Source organism: Mus pahari, chromosome 14 (assembly GCF_900095145.1).
Source record: "Mus pahari chromosome 14, PAHARI_EIJ_v1.1, whole genome shotgun sequence".
NCBI lineage: Eukaryota > Metazoa > Chordata > Mammalia > Rodentia > Muridae > Mus > Mus pahari.
This window is the reverse complement of record NC_034603.1, coordinates 1,414,490-1,436,471: the sequence shown is the minus strand read 5'-3', so window position 1 is coordinate 1,436,471 and position 21,982 is coordinate 1,414,490. Positions and strand designations below refer to the sequence as shown.

The 21,982-nt window shown below is 39.1% G+C and overlaps 1 protein-coding gene and 1 non-coding gene across 3 annotated transcripts in view; both read right to left on the bottom strand.

The window, feature by feature from the left end:
* Ubtd2 (ubiquitin domain containing 2) overlaps positions 1-21,982 on the bottom strand; it is a 64,890-nt gene that overhangs the window by 33,053 nt on the left and 9,855 nt on the right. The gene's annotated exons all lie outside the window — the stretch shown is intronic.
* Trnav-cac lies at positions 11,933-12,005 on the bottom strand. The gene has a single exon. It is a non-coding gene; the product is annotated as a tRNA-Val (tRNA).

Here is a 21,982-nt window from a genome sequence, read left to right as displayed (position 1 = left end):
CCAAAGTTGCGACTGATGTTAAGTTAAAAAAAGAGGAAGGAAGGAAGGAAGAAAGAAAGAAAGAAAGAAAGAAAGAAAGAAAGAAAGAAAGAAAGAAAGAAAGAAAGAAAGAAAGGAAGGGAGGGAGGGACAGAGTAAGGGAGGGAGGGAGGGGAGAAGGGGAAGGGGAAGGGGAAGGGGAAGAGAAAAGAAGAGAAGAGTTCTCTGGAAAAACTCCAAATACATTTATGTACCACAGGTTAAAAGAAATTTAAAAAACACATGAGATGGAATGAAAATGCAATACACCAACAATGTAGGTATGCTCTCCAAAACACTGTTAGTGTCAAATTAGTAATACAGCTTCTTTTTGCATGGGTGTAGGGATTAAACCCAGGTCTTACAAGCATACGGATTGGTCCTATGTATGTGTATACCTGTAGATGCCAGAGGGTGGCATTGTATGTCTTTCTTAGGTCACTCTCCAATCTTATTTTTTTCAGACAGGATGTCACACTAAACCTAGAACTCAATGACAGCTATATTGGCTGGTCAGTGAGCTTGGGATCTCCCTACCTTCCCAGCAAGGGGGTTCCAGATGTGTACTGCATGCCTGGCTTTTTAACATGGGAGCTGGGAATGTGAACACAGGCCCTTGTGCTTACATAGAAGCACTTTAATAACTAAACCATCTTGACAGTCCTTTCTTGATTTTTTTTTCCTTCTTTGAGATAGGTCTGTCCTATGAATAAGGCTAGCCTTATCAAGGTAATCCTTCTGCATTAGTCTCTCAAGTGCTCAGATTGGAGGCCTGAACGACCTACAACATCCAGCTTAAATTATTAATACACAGGTAAATATTTATAGACATACAGATATACACTTGTACCTATTTTTATGTAGACTTCTTTTTGTAAGAAACAAATTATGACAATCTTTCACAATCACTTTCAGAAAACAAGCCAAGAAACCTTCCCAACTTAACTTTTTTAAAAAAGATTTATTTATTTATTTATTTATGTATATGAATACACTGTAGCTGTCTTCAGACACACCAGAAAAGAACATCAGATCTCATTACAGATGGCTGTGAGCCACCATGTGGTTGCTGGGAATTGAACTCAGGACCTCTGGAAGAGTAGTCAGTGCTCTTAACCACTGAGTCATCTCACTAGCCCCCCAACTTAATTTCTAAGGCCAGCATTACAACACAAACTGACAAGTATAGACTCAAAGACAAAATAAAAACCTTGCCATTCACACAGAAGTTGAGAGGATTCACTACCAAAAATCTGCACCACTGTAAACACTAAGTCCTGCAAACTGAGGAAAATAACAGATGTCTGACTCTACAAATGAGTACCGAGTGCAGTCAATAGTTAATGATGTAAACACATATACATGGTATTTTAAATCATCCAAATGCTTTTTAGGCAGTTAAGTGTCTGTTGCTACATATACAAATGCTAAATTCTGAACCCTAAGACACAGAGTGGATTTTTTTTTTGGTCTTTCAATGGCTTATGAATGTTTGTTGTCATTTAGGAGGTTGGCTGCAAATTGTTACATGGTCTTGATCAGTGAAAAAAAACAGGATCTAGGAGGTAAGACTCTCCTTTCTTATGTAGGGGGAGAGGCATTGAAAAGGGGGCATATAGGAATAAGAATAATAGAAAAAAAGGGGTAGATTATTGAACATATATATATATATATATATATATTTTTTTTTTTTTTTTAATTGAGACAGGGTTTCTCTGTATAGCCCTGGCTGTCCTGGAACTCACTTTGTAGACCAGGCTGGCCTCAAACTCAGAAATCCGCCTGCCTCTGCCTCCTGAGTGCCGAGATTAAAGGCATGCGCCACCACGCCCAGCTATTGAACCTATTCTTAAACCAAAGAACATTTTATAGCCCATAATCTTACACTGGTATGTATCTTAGCATATTGATACAAAATTGAAGTTATATTTGGATGCAGTGGTATAGATTTTTGGATATTGACACAAAATTAAGGTTATTTTTGTTAGGACATATTGTGCATTATGCTACAACTCTTGCATAAAGTATGGGTCCTATGCAACTCATTTGAAGGTGCAAGTGAAGTTCTAGTCCCTTTTAAAGCCTTTATTACAAACTATTTAAGATAAGTAATATGAATTAACAGTCAATCAAATCCATAGAATCATGTTAGATAGTAGACTAGTTTTATCACAAAATATGCTTCTAGGTTAAACAGATAATAAATAGCTAAAAACAAGCAAAGTTTGCCTATTCAGATATGCTATGGATAGATGGTCTTCAAAAACCTGAGACTTACAGAATATGGCATTTGAGGAGAATGTTTTATTTTAAAGATTTTTTTTTTAACTGTATGTCAGCTCCTGACAGCACCCCCATTTCTACTTCAAAGATGATGATGAGCATCAGAACCTTTAATGAAGTTTGCTTCAAATCTGGCAAGCTGCCACTAGGCAAAACTGCCCTTTCTTCAACTACAGACAAAATGCCATCCAAATGGACAAACCTGGTTGCAGAAAAGTCGAATACCACACTCTGAAGGACCAGATAGTCTAGTACTTCATAGTCCTGTTTCACACTGAAGTCTGTCAGAAATTCTGGGCCAGAGGCTAAAGATAGAAGCTTCAAGGTTATAGAAAAATTCTGGAACTGTTCAGGCAGCCAACTTTCTCTGTCATTTCTAAAGTTTTGGAAGTTGCTTGCCTGTACTTCTTGCATACTCAGATAAATTTATTCCTTAAGTCTCTTATAGGGTTGAAGACTAGATATATATAGTCTTACAATTGTTTAGAACTTGAAAAAAATGTTTTTAGGTCTAGAAGTAGATTAGTAATGCAAGTTATGATAAAAAATGATTTAAATACAGAACTCTAATCTCTCTAGGATAGGAAAGATAATACAATACTTTCTCCCCAGTTGCCAAATACATATGGATTAGACTCTGTGAAAGTAAATCTTACTTAATAATATTCATCATTATTCTAATGTATATAGTTTATTATTGTAAGAGAAAGAACCTTTTTGTTTTTTGTTTGTTTGTATGGGTTTTTTTTTTGTTTGTTTTCAAGACAGGGTTTCTCTGTATAGCCCTGGCTATCCTAGAACTCACTTTGTAGACCAGGCTGGCCTCGAACTCAGAAATCCGCCTACCTCTGCTTTCCAAGTGCTGGGATTAAAGGCGTGTGCCACCACGCCCGGCTGAGAAAGAACCTTTTATATTTAGACAAAAAGGGGAAAATGTTGTGGGTTGGTCTGTTGTTATGTATACAAATACTAAGTTCTGAACCCCAAAATCTGTTTGCTGTCTAGACAAGTGCATCCTCACTTGTTGTGTAAATCTTGCACCCCAATGTAAAGCTATTGGTTAATAAAAGGCTAGAACCTGTGATTGGGTAGGAGAAAGGTGTGACCCGAGAATCAAGTGAGGGAGTCTGGATAGACCACGGGGGAGAAGGAGAAAGAAGACAGAGAGAGGAGGAGGCCACTGTGAGGCAGGATGCATCATGAGCACATGGCCAGAAGTACACCCTGAGGACAGGCTGATGGAGCAAAAGCAGCCTGAGTGAGACTCAAACAGCAACTAACAAGGGGCATATGGCTTGAATATAGGTGAGAATAGCATAGAACCTGACAAAGCTAGGCTTACAGCTTGTAAATAAAATACCAGGTCTTTGTGTCTTTTATATGGCTAGCTAGAATACATATTTCATTAACACAAAAAAGCACTGACTATTCTTGAGAAGGACTACGGTTTGGTTTTTTGCAGCCACTTGGCAGCTTACAACTGCCAAGCTGCATGTAACTCCAGTTCCAGGGGATATGACACCTTCCTCTGGACTCCATGGGCACCGCACCCTATATAATATACTTACAGACCAATACTCACAATCATCAAACAAAAATAAGTAAGTCAGTATCTAAATCTCCTTAGAGCATAATTAAGTGATATCAGCAGGAAAACAAAGGACTTCCAGAAATCCCCTGGTCCAGAATGCAATGAAGGCACTGGCAAAGCTGTCAGAATAAACTTCTTCAATACTCTGGAGATTAGCTAAAGACTTGCACCAACACATTTATTCTTTCTTATAAGAGCAGCTGAATCAGTGGGCACTAGGGCTCTTATATCATGCCCTTGACTCTGCTTCTCTTCGTGCATGGAGACTGTAGTAACAGGTGTGAATCAGAAGATGACTTCTTTCTAGGCCTAGGCCCTACTTGCAGTGAATTGTCATGATTTAGCTTATCTGGAAGTTCTTTGGAAAATACCAGTTATGAAGTTTCTTTAGTATCTTTCCTGAGAGCTCTCCTGTGTGAGCAGCTTTTTTCTTTGGAGACATTTGTCAAAGACAAGCAGAAACTTGAAGGTATAGCTCAGCAGTAGATCACTTGCCTCACATGTGTGAAATCTTGGGTTTGAAAATAAAAAGGCAGCAGTTGCTTAACAGTATACCTGTTGGAGACATGAAACATTTAGGTTAAAAATAAGAGGCAAGTTGCTAGGCATGGTGGTGTCCATCTGTAATCCCTGCACTCAACTGTCCAATGATATTGAAAGTGAGGCCTGCTTGGGCGTGTACAGCCAGACTCTGTCTATTCTATCTCCGAACAATAAAAAACAACACCCTCCCTCCCCAACCCCCAATTAACTAATGGTTCTTCCAGAGGTCCTGAGTTCATCAACCACATGGTGGCCCACAACCGTCTGTAAAGGGTTCTAATGCCCTCTTTTTGTGTGTCTGGAGACAGCGACAATGTACTCACATATATAAAAATAAATCTTTAAAAAGAAAAAAAAAAAAAAAAAGAATGAGAGAAAGCTGGGTAGTGGTGACTCGTGCCTTTAATCCCAGCACTCGGAATGCTGAGGCAAGCAGGTTTCTGAGTTTGAGGCCAGCCTGGTCTATAGAGCAAGTTCCAAGACAGCCAGGGCTATATAGAGAAATGCTGTCTTGAAAAGACAAAACAAAACAAATGAGAAATGTGCTAGACCACATGTGAACTGGCCTGATTTTTAACTATGGGAAGACAGATGCCAACAGTGAGCCCCAGTAAGATGAACATGTCTAGCCCAGAAGGTAAACAACAACTCAACATGTCCAGCCAAGAAGGTACCACTGATGTGTTCCAAACAGCACCTCAGACTTAGAATAGCAAGAGAAGTGTGACCATTGAGTACATGTTGACTAATAAAGGGTGGGAAATCACACACACACACACCAAGTCACCCTGAGGGACAGAGAAAATGCAAAACAGGGCTGACACCTACTGGTGACTGAGGACAAACTCAACCTGGGACAATATGCATACACAAATAGAGTTTGAGCTTGAATTGGGACTGCAAACTGCACCTCTACCCCAGCACAGTTCCCTGCATAAAGCATCACAGGGAGGAGTTAAAAGCCCATCCCTCTAAGAAAGAACCATGGATTAATGCTATGATATACCTTTTTCTACCATTATTTTTGAAATGTTTTACAACCTTCAACCCCGAATAAATGTCTCTAGATGGTTTTGGCTTCACTTCTATGTTGCTTAAGTTTTATAAGCATTTTGTTTATGTGCCCATTCAACAATGTACACTCCTATTCTTGCTCTCTATAAGCCCTGTCCTTTCCCTTTCCTTTCCACCTCAGTCCTCCCCATTTCCTCCACTGTAACACGCCACAGTCTGTCTAGCTGTTAAGTTCTGTGATTCTAACAACATCCTACCACCCTCCATCTACATCCCTTTATCATGATCTCCTCTCAGATGACAGAGCACTCACTACCTGTTCCTATTCCGATCTCACCCCGTCCATTCCTAACCTTAGTTCAAATCAGTACTGCTAGAGCACACAGATTTTATACTCCATCAGTTACTGCAGGTAACATGATTGTTTTTAACTGTAACAATATTTGCTCAGTGGGTCCAAATCCATTTCTGTAGTTAATTTTCTACTCTCTGAGTGGTGGTGAAGGTATGCCCTGTTCCCTGGGTATATAAACTGAGGATTTATTTACTGAATACATTCCCAGCCAGCACAGTCACCAGAGAACTGCAAAAACTTCAATACAAAGAATACTGCTAATATAAAAACAAACTGAAACTTGAATAGTAAAAAGTCCACTAATTCAAATGTGAAACAGTAAAAATGGATCAAGGAAAAGACAAAATAGTAGGCCTGGAAGGCAAGCTAGATAAGCAATTCTCAACCCCTTTGTTGGTTGCAGATCAGACATCCTGAATTTCAGATATTTATATTATGATTCATAATTACAGTTATGAAGTAACAAGGAAATAATTTTATGGTAAAGAGTCACAACATGATGAACTGTATTAAAGGGTTACAGCACTAGGAAGGTGAGAACCACTGAGCTAGATTAATTCCAGTCATGTAGCACTGACAGAGACAGGTCCACAAGCATCAGTAGCCCTCCTCCATGTTATTCCCAAGCCTGTGCCAGTACCTCCACTACACAGGTTAGTTACTACTATTCAGATTCAGGATTTTATGTTGTTTTATATACTTTTAAACCTGGCTTTATTACTAGGTTCTCTTCTAAATTAGCATTTTTAAAATTTATTCTGTACGTGTGTGTATGTGCAAGTGTGCCCCAGTGCAGTTGTGAAGATCAGAGGACAACTTGTAAAATCTGTTTTCTCTCCATTATGTGGGTCCTAAGGATTTGAGCTCAAACCATCAGACTCAATGACAAGAGCTTTTTACCTGCTGAGCCATCTCACTAGCCCGACTGCTAGGCTCCTTTGTAATAAACATGCTTTAACTCCCATGTGAAAAAGCTATCCAACATGCTTTTATGAAATTAAAGATTTCTGAAAGCCTGACAAAATGTTTCCAAATTATTGTGATTTATTCTAAAATGCTTTGTTCATACTCTTGCTTTATCAAAAAACCCAAAACAACGACAACAACAACAACAACAACAACAACAACAACAATAAACTTGCCTTCATTTGTCAGTGATGATGGTACATGCCTTTAATCCTAGTACTTAGGGAGGCAGAGGCAGGTGGATCTTTGTGTGTTTGAGCATAGTCTACAGAGTGAGCTCCAGGACATCCAGGACTACACATTATCTTAACACTCTCCCCACCCCCACCCACAAAAAAAAAAAAAAAAAACCAAAAAAAACAGATAAACAAAAAAAAAAAACAATAAAAAAAAAAAAAAACCACCATAACAACTTGCATTCACTGTGCATGTGCTACTGGGCTGTGATTTTTTTTGAAGATCGATCGATCTATCTATCTATCTATCTATCTATCTATCTATCTATCTATCTATCTATCTATCTGACTGTGCCAAGCTCCCCCACTTGTTTGTTTGAGGCAGGGTCTCTCCAGATATCCCTGGCTGTTCAGGAATTCATTTTGCAGACCAGGCTGGCATCAAACCTGCATAGATGTGCTTGACAGGCATGCACCACCATGACCAGCTTTTTACTGCATGTGAATGTTTTGCCTAATGAAATGTATATGCACTATGTGTGTGCATGGTGCCCATAGAAGACAGGAGAGGGCTTCAGATTCCCTGAAACTGGAGTTACAGGTGGTTGGTTGTGAGCTGCCATGTGGGTGCTGGAACTGAACCCAAGTCCCAGCATGTGTGCTACAGCCCTAGTTATTTTTGTTTGGTTTGGTTGCTTCAATTCTTAATGTTGAATTAAGGATAAGAGGATATTCCTGTCATTTTTACATAGTTTGTTATTGAGATTGACTAAAAATGCTACCTTCTCCCTTAAATGGGAAAGTATGAACAAAATACTGTATCTATGGGACTCCATTAAAAGAACAAATTATGAGCCACCAGGGCAGTAACTTTAAGCTAAAGGACAAGTAGAATGCTCAATAAAACCAGAGCAAAACACTTTTCAAAACCAAGCAAAGACATGACAACTCAGAGTAAGTATGCATTCAGAGCACCAGATAAGACCTCCCCCCACCCCACGCCATATACTATTTAGCTAACAGTTAAAATATTAAGTATGGAGAGCAAAGAAACCCTGAAAGTGACAAGAACTTGACAGTCACAAAGGCAAAGCTATCAAAAGTACAAATTTCTCAGAGGAACCCTGAAGCCCTGTAAAAGAAATAACAAGGGCTGGTGAGATGGCTCAGTGGGTAAGAGCACCCCACTGCTCTTCCGAAGGTCCGGAGTTCAAATCCCAGCAACCACATGGTGGCTCATAACCATCCCTAACAAGATCTGACGCCCTCTTCTGGAGTGTCTGAAGACAGCTACAGTGTACTTACATATAATAAATAAATAAATCTTTAAAAAAAAAAAGAAAGAAAGAACAAAGAAATCAAAATGTCAGGGGGCAGTAGTATTAATATTCTACTTAATATTAGAAAGGTACTGAAGATATGGAACAAGGAAATAATACACCCAAGAAAAGTATTATTACATAAAATGTAAGTATTAAAAATTTCAAATTATACATGTTGACAGAATAAAAAAATAGCTCTCCTGTAATGTCCACATGAGGCACTTTTTCTATGAAAACATATGTTTTCATAGAAAATGAAAATGAGCAATCAGAAGATGGAAAAGTATATAATACATGAATTAGTCAAATCAAAGATACAGCACTTACATCATTTATAACAGATAAAAAGACTAAGATAAACTTTTACTAAGGATCTAAGGATAAGTAAAAAATTAAAATACTGATATATTTGAAGGGAGAAATAGTTTCGTGTTGTTTTCTTTGTTATTTTGGTTTATTTGTTTGTCTGTTTTGAGACATCATCTTCCTAGGCAGCCCAAGCTGGCCTCAGACTTCTGCTGATCCTTCTGTGCTGCCTCCAGTTCTCAGAATTACAGACGTGAGCCAGTGTCCCTGCTTACTGGAGACAGTTTTACAGCAAGGCTGGGGGTTTTCTAGTGAGGGTTGGGGAAGGGTGAGCAGGTTTTACTGTGTAACCCTGGCTGTGCAGGAACTCACTATGTAGACCAGGCTGACGTTGAACTCACATAGATCCACTTGCCTCTGCCTCCTGAATGCTGGGACTAAAGGCATGTGCCACCACACCTGGCTATTACTCTATTCTTAATAAAATTTTAATAAAACATCAAAACAGAATATTTATCAATAAGGAAATAGAATCTAAACACTATAAACTGACAAGACCTAAAAGACACAGCACATTCCATCAAACAACAAAATATATTTTCCTATCTACCTGCTAAAATATTCCAGCATGTACTATCTCAGTAAGCTACATTTATAGAATAAGACTCAGTAACAGGCCGGGCATGGTAGCCTGTTTAATCCCAGCACTTGGGAGGCAGAGGCAGGCGGATTTCTGAGTTCAAGGCCAGCCTGGTCTACAGAGTGAGTTCCAGGACAGCCAAGGCTACACAGAGAAATCCTGTCTCAGAAAACAAAACAAAACATAAATCAGTAACAGAAGGAAAACTGGAGAACTTGCAAACACAAAAATTAAACAGAGTCTAGAGCAATGGATTGGCAGTTAAGAGCTGCAGCTCTTGCAAGAGGACCTGGGTTCAGCTCCCAGCAATCACATGGCAGCCTACAACCATCTCCAACTCCAGTTCCAGGGGATCCAATACCTTCTTCTTGCCTCTGAGAACACTGCATGCATGTGGTACTTATATCCATGCAGGAAAACACCCATATACATAAAATAAAAATGGGCAAAATATTTAAAGTAAAATTAAACATATGATCACATGAATCCATCTAGTTATTACAATAAAACACCTGAGGCAAACTAACTTGATAAAGAAGTTTATTTATCTGGGAATGGCAACTCATGACTGTAAATTCAGGAGGCAGAGGGAAGAGGATCATCACAAGTTCAAGTCTAGTCCAGTTTACATAGTTCCAGGCTAGACTCGACTACATAATACCCTGCCTCAAACACACACACACACACACACACACACACACACACACACACACACTTTATTTAGCTCAGTTTGAGAGATTCAAAAGCATAGCACCAGTGTCACAGCTTAAGTGTCAAATACTAAGGACATATAAGAGAGATCGTACTGAAACCAAACCAGAGAACAAGTCCAGGGCCAGTAGTCCTAACAATTCACGCTTAGGAGAATTGTTCTGGAAAACCAACCTTCCCTTTCTAGGACAGAACCTCTCGAATGACTTCCCAGAACACCCACCTTTTAAAAGTTCCAAACATGGGACCAAACTCCTAACACAGGAACCGTTGTGGGCCAAGATTGAACTAATAGGTAAAATAAGCCTCAGGGAAGTGAGAAAATGCATGGAGCTGAGTGGGAACGAAAGCACAGTAACAGTAAGACTCATCGATGAGGACCTAAGATAGCTCAGCAGGTGAAGTCACTTGTTGGCAAGACCAACAGCCTGACTTGGAGCCCCAAAAACCACACAGTGGAAGGAGAAAACCAATGCCCTCTTCTGGTCTCCATGGCTTCCTGCACACATGCAGTACACATAGACTCACACAGGCTCAGACATAAACACATAAATAGATTCATCTTTTCTAAAAAGATGACCTGTGACCTTTCAATAATCCCTTAGCTGCAGAGTGAAAGGCAGAAGAGTAACTATGACAATTCATGCCTCATTTGCTCTGCCTTCTCTGAACCACCCTACACTCTTCAGGAATTAGCACGACTGTCCCTTACTGCTCTAGTTGTTACACTGTGGGTAAGCAAATAGTAACTTGCCACAAATTTTTGGTTTTCTCAAAAAAAATAATTGCCAAAAGAGAATCCTTACCAAGCAGAATACTATTACCACCCACTAAATCCCATGATAACCTTACTGTAACTTCTGTTTAAAGACAAGTGAACTAAGACTGGCTTGGTGGTTAAGAGCACTGACTGTTCTTCCAGAAGTCCTGAGTTCAATTCTCAGCAACCACATGGTAGCTCACAATCATCTGCAATGAAATCCAATGCCCTCTTCTGGTTTGTCTGAAGGCAGAGACAGTGTACTCATATATATAAAGTAAAATAAATATTTTTAAACAAGTCTTAATTACTGAGAGATGACTGACTTTGCAAACAAATTTAAAGATATAAAGTACTTGGGTAGGGATGATGAACATGAGAAATAAGACATATCTCACAGGACTGTTATGAGTACCTGTGTTACTTTTCTTGTGACTGACAACATTTGTTTTGGTTTAGTCTCTGGGTCTAGCAGTTCCTTCATGAAAAGGAACACATGGCTGCTGGGGAGGCTGGAGCTTGCAAAGAGTGCTAATAACAGAATCAAGATGCAGAGACCAGTCTCGGTCTGGAGGTTCATGCCTGTAATCCAAGCACTTGGAAGGCTGAGGTGGAAGGATTGCCATGAATGAAAGGCTAGTCTGGGGTACAACAGTAAGTGCCACATCAGCTGACAACAGTGTGGAAACCCTGACTCGAAAAAGAAAAAGAGGGGAGAGTAGAGGGAGTAGCAGACACAGGAAATGGGGACCAGGCTCTAACACTTAAAGCCTCTGCCATGTGATCTACCTCTGCCAAGTCAACCTCCACAAACAAACCATACAGCTAAACGAGATTGACTTAATCCAACTGAGTTTCAAAATTAGACTACTAGACAGATTATTCTGCCTCATAAATTAGGGGCATTACATGAGTAAATGTTCCAACACAGGTTTACGTGACTTCCATTCACCCTCCCCAAGTAAACCTACATTATCAATTCATATGCAAGGTCTCAGAGAGTCATCAAGTTTTAAAGGTGGCAGCTGATGTTTAGGATGGCACAGGAAACCAGCAATGACCTAAAACAAACTGCTGCCAGACATCCCAGCAGTGGTAGCTCATCCCAGCTACCACTGAACATGCACTGAGCCCACCAAGGGAAAAAGTTCTAATTGTTTCCTAAGATAAATTTGCAAGACTCTTTTTTTATTTTTTTATTAGATATTTTCTTCATTTACATTTCAAGTGCAAAAGGAAAGTTCCATTGTTTCCGCCTGGTTTCGAACCAGGGACCTTTCAAGTGTGAGGTGAACATGATAACCACTACACTACAGAAACAACATGCAAGACTCTTGAATCTGAAACTTTTCCTATGTTTGAAGAATTCCAGTATCCACTAGAGCTCCAATAAGAACACGGGTAAAGACATTTACTCGATGTTGTATTCACTTGTCAGTCTTTCTGAAATGGGTTTCTAAGTGCAGTAGTACAATGCTTAGCAAACAGAAAGCCTTGTGTCAGACCCAAACTATAAAATAAATAACTCCCTAAGATGACAATAAGGCATTAGCCCTAAGCTCTTATATAAGTCAAGCAAAGAGCCTACAGATAATTTATATATAATGTATAGTATATGCATAATATATATAAACAGTATATTATATCTACATGGAATCAAAGCTTCAATTATTCTTTATCTAAAAGGAAAAGTGACCTTAGAAGTGGTTCAATGTGAACATCTTACCAAGTATTGATTAATTTAGCAATGCTACAATAAGCTTTTAGGCTGTATCAAGAGTAAATGCAAAGATATCATGAATCAATATTTTTCTATTAAAAATTTATAGTATTCAGGCTCACAAGATGGTTCAGCTGGTAAAGTGCTTACCATGCAAGCTTGACAACCTAAGTTCAATCTCTAAAACCCATACAAAGTTAGAACTGACTCCATAAAGCTGTCCTCTGACTATCTCATGAGTGCTGTAGCACATACATGCCATACACATACATTATAACCACACAGGAATAAAATAAAACAAAATTTAAAATTTGTAATATATAGTACTGAGATTTCCTACAAAATAACCTAAAAATTCTTTATATTTCCTATTTATTACTAAATCAGAACTCTCTGTAAAACCTGGATTTTCCTTTTCATCCTAATTTTCTCCCTTAAGTATTTTATCTGAAAAGTTATCTTTCCCTGTGTTGTAGTTTGAATAAGCTTGGCTCTTGGGAAATGGCACTATTATGAGGTGTGGCCTTTTTGGAGGAAATGTGTCACTGTATAGGCAGACTTTGAGGTCCTAGGCTCAGACTTGTGCACAAGAGACCCTCCTCCTAGCTGCCAGTGAGAAAGTCTTCTCCTGTTTGCCTTCAGAACAAGATATAAAACTCTGGCTCCTCCAGCACCATGTCTGCCTTTATGCAGCCATGCTTCCTGCTATGATAATAATGGATTAAACCTCAGGGCCTGTAACACAGCCCCAATGAAATGTTTTCCTTTATAAGAGTTGCCTTGGTCATGGTATCTCTTCACAGCAATGGAAACCCTAACTAAGACACCCAGTATGCTGATAAATAGTGAAATGCCCCACTTCTAGTATTTGTCCTTGTCCCAAACTTTAAACCTTCACCATCAAAGTACAAATTATGCCACTATCATTTACTTCTTAGAAGCTGCAAGATCGTATACTATAGGAAAAGGGTTTTTTTCAGTTATTTATTTGCCTCATTCAAATTATAGCATAACTTTTGCTAAGATCTCTAGTGTTGGTATATAGAAAGCAAACAGACACAAGATTCCATTTTCTACCCTAACAATAGCTCCAGAATAGAAGTCTAGCTTCATACACCTTTTATAGATTTACTTGTATTTTATGTACATGAGTGTCTTGCCTTAATGTGTATATGTGCACCACATGCATTTCTAGTGTTGTAGAAGCCCAGAAGAAGGTACTGGATCCCCTTGGAACTGCCATGTGGGTGCTGGGAACTGAAGCTAGCTTCCCTGCAAGAGCAGCAAGAGCCCTAACTGCTGAGCCATTGGTCCAGCTCCCAGCTTCATTTCATTCCAGCAGGAAGAGATGAGCCACGCTCATCTCTTATGTAATACCAGAGTAATCTCCAGGCATAACACATGCTTTTAAGCCTTGCTTGGGAGGTAGGGGAAGAAGATCAGGAGTTCAAGATTATCTTCAGCAACATTGTAAGTTCTAGGCCATGGGATCCATGAGACCCTATCTCAAAACAAAAATAAAAATAAAATTTTCACAGGCAACTGTTTCAGGCAGAAACTAATTGGTGACTGCCATATACAGCACAAGTATGACATCACAGACTCACCTCTACCCTTATTCCCATGTGAGACACTCTAGAAAGCAGGATGAGCCTGCCCTTGTCAGGTGTGAAATCAGAAGGCAGCCTTATTAACATCCCCATCTGGATATGATAATGGTGCAGAGGCTTCCAGGACATCTCCTTCAATGTCTCCCTTTTACGACAACCACCACTTCCTAAAATTTCTACTGCTCTATGAGAAAAGATTGACTTAAGTCATTCTTAGAAAGACTTTCTTCAGATTAAACAAAGCTGTAAGGATCTCAAGTAAACATACTGTCAGCAACAGTTCAAGGCAAACTTGAATCAACTGAGTTTTAAGTTGAAAACATTCCATGTACAATAATAGAAGGCCAACAAGGTAAGAAAAATATCTGAATAGAGCAAATGAAAGCAAACCTGGTTTCTATATGATCCAGCAGTTAGGAACTTAAGCTCTCACTTCAAAACTAATTCAAAAAAAAAAAAACGGGGGGGGGGGTCTCATATAGCCCAGTTATCCTTTAACTATGTCAACAAAACTGGCCCCAAATCCCTGAATTTTCTGTTCTACAACACCCAAGCACTGTGATCATAGGTAATCACTCATTCAGCTCAATTTTACTTTGAAAACTGTATTAATGGATGTACTATGTTCTGAAAGAGGAGACACACCACAGTTTGCATGTGGAGGTCAGGCAACAAGTTGAGGGAGTCTGTTCTTTCTATCCACCATGTGCTGAACACAGATCCTAAGGCTTGGCAGCAAGTGCCTTTACCTGCTGAGCCATCTCACCAGTCCCAGTGCAAAATGTCCTGATTAAAGACAATTGCCCACTACTAAGTATAAGCAGTAGAGTCATTAAAATTTATATCCTATTAACTTCAACTGAATTGTAAACTATGACAAAGGAAAAGGATCACACTTCTGCTGTAAGGAAGAAAAAGCCAACTCCAAATCCTCGCCATCTGTAGGGAGAACAGACCGAGACATGAGAAAGCAGAGTTCACAACTGGCCTATGTGAGGCTCCAGGGCCTACATCAGGCAGCTCACAGTACTTTTATATGACAATCTGGGCTTCTCAGGTTATTATTTCTTTTTCAGATCAAAACTTGTCTGTGTCTCGGTTTCCTTCCCTATAAGATGCCAATAGAATGTCAATCTTTCTTAACAGCAAAGGGTCCTTGTTAAAAGCAAAATCAAGAGAATATGTATAAAAAAAATCAATTCATACCCCTCACATGATTAATTATATTAGAAAGCACATTAAAAGGCATTGTTTTGATGACTTCAGTAATAGCCACTCATTTAGCATTTATCAGGCACCCACTACTTATAAACCATGGATTGTGTTATATATGTACTTAATGTGTACCTGCTGGACACATCATAGGCAAGGAAGGAGATTTTAGTAAGTAAAAACAGAATAAAAGTCATCACATATCTTATTAAATATCTCATACCGTATGTTATAGCTAGAGTATTAATGAATCCTAACCTATTATATGGTTTTATTTGTATATATTTCCCCCTAAAATAACTACATGAAAGAAGTTGGGTTAAAATGAAAAGCATTGGCCAGGCCTGGTGTTGCATACCTGAGATGCTAACTTAGGGGTTGGAAGGGTGAACACACAAAGAACCTGACTTTGAAGCAGTCCTGAATGACAATTGAGATTCAACTTTAAAAGAAAAGGAAGGAAGGAAGGAAGGAAGGAAGGAAGGAAGGAAGGAAGGAAGGAAGGAAGGAAGGAAGGAAGGCAGGAAGGCAGGCAGGCAGGCAGGCAGGCAGGCAGGCAGATGATATAATTCTCTGTGAAGCATCTGACAGGTATACATGAGGCCATGGTTGGATTCTCATGCTGCATTAATAAATTATGTAATAAAAAGATAGCCGGGCGTGGTGGCGCACGCCTTTAATCCCAGCACTCGGGTGGCAGAGGCAGATGGATTTCGGAGTTGGAGGCCAGCCTGGTCTATGAAGTGAGATCCAGGTCAGCCAGGCCTATACAGAGAAACCCTGTCTCGAAAACAAACAAACAGACAAACAAACAAAAAGGTAAAAGACCAGTTATGTCCCCTAAGTTACTCTTTATTAAAAAATGCCAAAAGACCATTGCCAACAGACATTACCCTGATTCCTGCTCATCCACAAAATGTCTATGAATATGTAATATATGTAAAAATATATAAAATTTCAGATTTTTTTTTTAAAAGATAGAGACTTAGGTATCCCAGGCTAACCTCTAACTTCTGGTCTGCCTCTAACTTTTGGGTGTGTGCCGCCACACCCAATTTTACAGTGCTCAGGTTCTAGGGCTACCCCTGGCCTGAGAACACGGAATTGTGCTTTCATAACAATATTTATTCAGCACAGGGTACATATTAAGCCTGAATTTCTACTCCATTTAACATAGCAGACTTAGCTGAAAGGCAGCTGACAGAGTCTCCTGTCCCACTCACCGAGGTAAGTTACAAGGATAATTAGCTGTCTGTTCATAGCTAAAGCAGATCACATCATCACTAGGCTCCTAAGGGTGACAGAGTAATAGAAAACAACACGTAAAGCAAGCAGTGAGACCTTAATGAGCAAATTAGATCACCACTTTCTTAGTCAAATGGGCAAACTTATCCCAGACTTAATTACAGTGAGGAGAGTCTCTAAAAGATAATGGGCTTTTGTACAACTAAGGAACCAGCTAAGAAAATAATTTCAAAACCCAAATGAAATAAAGCCATTTGAAAGCTTTTCATTTTCCAAATAATGTCACAACTGTCTACCTACTACATTACCTATATAATCAGTGCAACTATCCTAGAGCCTACACAAACTTGAGAGAAATGATAAATCGGGGAAAATGCTAACCTCCTATAGCTTCTAAGAGGATTTTGGGGGATGGGGGTGGGGAAAAACAAGGTCTCCTGTAGCTCAGGCTACTCAAGCTTAGGATGCTCTTGAATCTCTGCTTCCTCATCTTTACTCCTGAGTACTAGGATCACAGGCATGTACCACCAAATCTAGTTTTGTGCATTGCTGAGGATCAAAACCAGGGCTCTGTACATGTTAGGTAAGCACTCTACTAACTAAACTATATCACTGAACTAAGAACTTTCAAAAACTAATTATAATATATTGTGAGAAGACACCAAGCTTGCTAAGGAGGTAAAGACATTTGTGGCCAAGCCTGATAACCTGAATTTAATGCCCAGAACTCACATGGTAGAAGAAGAGGATAGATTCTATCAAGCTGCCTTCTGATCCCCACACAATATACTGTGGCACATAGGTGTACACATACATACACACACACACACACACACACACACACACACACACACCCCTATAAAACTCAAAAAAATATAATTTAAAAAAATTTGAAAATAAAGCCTGGCATGGTGACACACACCTTTGATCCCAGCACTGGGGAGCAGAGGCAGGTAGATCTCTAGTGTTCAAGGCCAGCCTGGTCTACAGAATGAGTTCTAGAACAGCCAGGACTACAAAGAAAACCTGTCTTGAAAAGTCAAAAAAGAAATAAAAAAGAAAAAGCTTTAAAAAATTAAAAATAGAGCCAGGTGTGGTGTGGCACACACCTTTAATCCCAGCACTCGGGAGGCAGAGACAGGAGGATTTCTGAGTTTGAGGCCAGTCTGGTCTACAGAGTGAGTTCCAGGACAGCCAGGGCTATACAGAGAAATCCTGTCTCGAAAAAAAAAAACAAAAATATAAATAAAAAAATAAAAATAAAAATAAAAAAATATCACAGAGAAATGCTTTTTGTTTGTTTTGAGGCAGTCTTCCTATGTAGTCATAGCTGAACTAGAATTAACTATATAAAACAGGCTGGCCTTAACTTTTTAACCTTTTTGCCTCTGCCTTCTGAATGCTACCATTATACCCATCCAGTGTAACAAATGAAGTAAGAACAATGTGCTGGGTATGGCTAGTGGCACAGGCAGGAGGACTGCTCTGAGTTCCAGGCCAGCCAAGTCAGACCCTGTTTCAAAAACCAAGATAAAAAACTAAAAAAAAAAGGAGCAGCCCTAAACTGGGCACGGTGGTATGCAAACCTTCAATCCCAGCACTCTTCAATCTGCTCTTGATGCAGAGGCAGGCACATCTGAGTTCAAGGACAGCAAAGACTTCATAGTGAGACTCTGTCACAAAACAAAACAAAACAAAACAAAACAAAACAAAACAAAACAAAGGTTTTGAGAGAGAAAAAGACCATTACCTACTTACTTGGAAGGTGCAGATCTCAGGACTCACCTCTGATATTCCTTCGTTTCATTTGACTTATCCACTTTTCGGAAGCCACGGCTGAGTTTTAACAAACATAGCAGCAGATAAAACACTTCGGAACTCTCATCTGATTCATTGCTATCCTCTCTGTCCTCAGTGCTAGGAATTGAAGTCAGAGTCTAGAGCTACATTTCTGGCTTTGGTTCCTCCTTTCTATGCCATAGACAAACCTTTCATAGACCTCTAATCTATCAGGGACTTTCCATGAACTTCCTGAGGTTAAGCAGAACACGAACTTTCCTCAATAATAGGCAAAGAACTAGAATAGTTTACATCTATCTTAGGTAGGGTTTTGTTGCTGTGAAGAACACCATAACCAAAATGACTCTTTTTTTCCCCACCCCCCAAAATGACTCTTATAAAGGAAAACTTTTCATTGGGGCTGGCTTACAGTTTCAGAGGTTTGTTTAGCCCATTATCATCATGGCAGGAAGGTGGAAAGCATGGCAGCGTCCAAGCAGACAGGGTACTGGAGAAGGAGTTGAGAGTTCTACATCTTGATCTGAAGACAGCAGACGAGTCACACTGGGCCAGATGTGAAAGCTCCCTGCGCCCACACTGACACACTTCTTCCAACAAGGCCACACCTCCTGATAGTGCCACTCCCTATGGCCAATCATTCAAACACATGAATGTATTGGGGCCGTACTCATCCAAACCACCACAATGTCTGAGAGGAGGAAAGTAGAGCCATGGAAGAGGTAGAGAGAGTGAGCCTCACAGCATTAAGCTGCACACCAAGTCATATCATAAGTAATGAAGTAACTGCACTCTAAGAAATATATCATGAAGCCAAAGCTGCTCTGGAAGAGAAAGACTGCCTGAAGTCTTGTTCCTTGTCTGTTAAAGTCCTGGGGAAAATGAATTGAGGGCAGGGATGGAAAGGAGTAAAGAAGCTTCCAGAATCCCTAAGAAGACTGTTAAATACTACAGCAACTCAAGACTAGTTTTAATGCATTAATCTTTCCTTTGTTCAACATCAGTCTTTTTAGAATTTAAATAAATTTGGCATCATGTTTCTCTAAATTGAGTAAACCTCTTAACTGACCCACTACTTTTCAGTATCTCTAAGACACTCTGAATTTATAATAAAACACCTAACATACTAATCTCAGAGTAAAGAAAAACTGAAATTATGTCAGACTTTTCCCTAAGATCTAATCATATGATTTTTTAAAAACTGACTTCAAAGAACTCAAGGGAACAAAACAGCTTCCTCAGCATGGTCTGGAAGACTTTCTATTTCAATTTAAAAAAAAAAAAAAAAAAGACATCCTTTTATGTAGACCTGGCTGTCCTGAAACTCAAGAGATCTGCCTGTCTGTTTCTTCAGTGCTGGAACGGAACTTCAATACAAAGCTCTACAAAGTCAAATTTCAAAAATAAAGGCCATCATGCAGTGGGATGGCTTCTGCTAAAGACTGGGAAGAGTTCTCTTGCATCTGTGCATGTGAAATTTAGGGAACTCTGTAAACATGCTGCCGATTGTGGCGCCCTTTGATAACGTGGTGCGTATTTACCCACACATGTAAGGCTGTGCAAGTGAGCACACTAACACAGCACTTAAGTATCTAGGGTCCATCAAACGCCACCACAAACTCAGATGCATCTGTACAGTCTATGTCTGTACCAACACTGGAAAATAAAAACAAACAGTGCTCAGGGAAAACAAGGTACTGTATGCCCTGTCACATACGCATTAATTGTTGAATCCATCTCAGTGAGGATGATTTAAACTTTCTATGAGACTAAATCTCTTTTTTTTTTTTTTTTTTACCTTCTTGTGAATGAAGAATTTACTGACTATAAAATTAGAATATAAGAACACTAAATGTTGAACCTGGCATGTAAGTTACAACTAATAGGTTAAATGGGACAAAAGCCTAAAAAGAAAGCTCCATTACCAAAGAAATTGTTTTAATCTACTGATATTATCCAACATGTAAAAACTAAGGAGCTGGGAAGTCAAGTGATTCCCCTAAAGTCATAATGAGACGAAGAGGTAAGTGGGCCCGTTCTCAAGGATCTTCTTTATACTATACGGTCCTATTAAAAAAAACTCCTGTTGCAGAACCAAGTAAGGTCTTCGATAAAGGAACTAGTTACTTTCAAATACCATTATAGGAAATGTGCCACACACTGTACTGGAGGAGCCTCAGGCACAGAGAACTAAATTCTCTGTCAAGGGCAGCTTACGTTCTAAGAGAAATAATATTGAAAAATAACCAAAACAGATTTTTTTTTAAATAGGGGTAGGAGTAAGGACAGCACTATAAGTAGTGAATGGAAGTTGTGAAGATGACAGGGGATAAAGGTTTAGACTTGGTAAATAATGCACATTATACTAATGTTGAAGACAACAGAGAAAATGGGAAAAGTATGAAGCCACTGTAGCCTGCATACATTATAATTATCTTGTTAAAATTAGATCTACCTGATTTCCAGGTTTTATTAATCATTAATAGCACTAATGATTAATAATCCTCTATCAAAATCAGACCTACCTAATTTCTAGATTAAGGAAAAACTAGAGGCTAGAGCACAGGAAAACAAAAACCCAAGGTCACAGATAATCCCAGACTACGGTCCATCTGTAAAATTCTTTTTTAAAAAAGTCAGTGCCAAAGAAGGAAAGGGTATTCTAGATTTAAAAAAGACTGGAGAAATTATATGCAATGTCTAAATACCAATAGGATCTCAATTATGAAAATTAAAAAATAAAAAGTTATATAAAGGTATTTGGAAAGAAATTGGAGAGTCTAATTATGGACTAGATCTTGGAGAACAAGAAGGATAATAGTTCCAAGGTTAGGTGTGATCATAGTACCATGAATTTTATTTTTTAGAGGTAAATGCTGGAAATGTATAATGCCTTGCTTAATTTCAAACAGTTAAACCAAAGAAAGACATATCATATAAAGGAAATTGTAGCCAATAAGATCTATTGGCTACATACACAGAGGAGAGCATATACCTGTTAGTAGACTACTAAATACACAGAGGAGAGCATATACCTGTTAGTAGAGTACTAAATACACAGAGGAGAGCATATACCTGTTAGTAGACTACTAAATACACAGAGGAGAGTATATACCTGTTAGTAGAGTACTAAATACACAGATGAGAGCATATACCTGTTAGTAGAGTACTAAATACACAGAGGAGAGCATATGCCTGTTAGTAGAGTACTAAATACACAGAGGAGAGCATATACCTGTTAGTAGAGTACTAAATACACAGAGGAGAGTATATACCTGTTAGTAGACTACTAAATACACAGAGGAGAGCATATGCCTGTTAGTAGAGTACTAAGTACACAGAGAGCATATACCTGTTAGTAGAGTACTTGCCTGGTATACTCACAGCCCTGGATTTGATTCCTAGTACTGTATGAAACTGAATGTGGTAGTACACCAGAAACAGTCAGGAAATAGAGACAGAAGGATCAGAAGTTCAAGGTTATCCTTAACAACACAGCAAGTTACAACCAGGCTGGGTGTGGGCAACAAGACCCCCATACCCACAAAAGGGAAATATAATTCATAATGTGTCTAATCTAAGTGGCAGGTAGCAAGCAAAATTTTGACTGGAGAGATGACTTAGTAAAACACATCATGTTCAAGCATGAGGACCTGACTTAGATCCCAATACACAGGAACAGCACATGTCTGTAATCCCATCTCTGGGCAGGT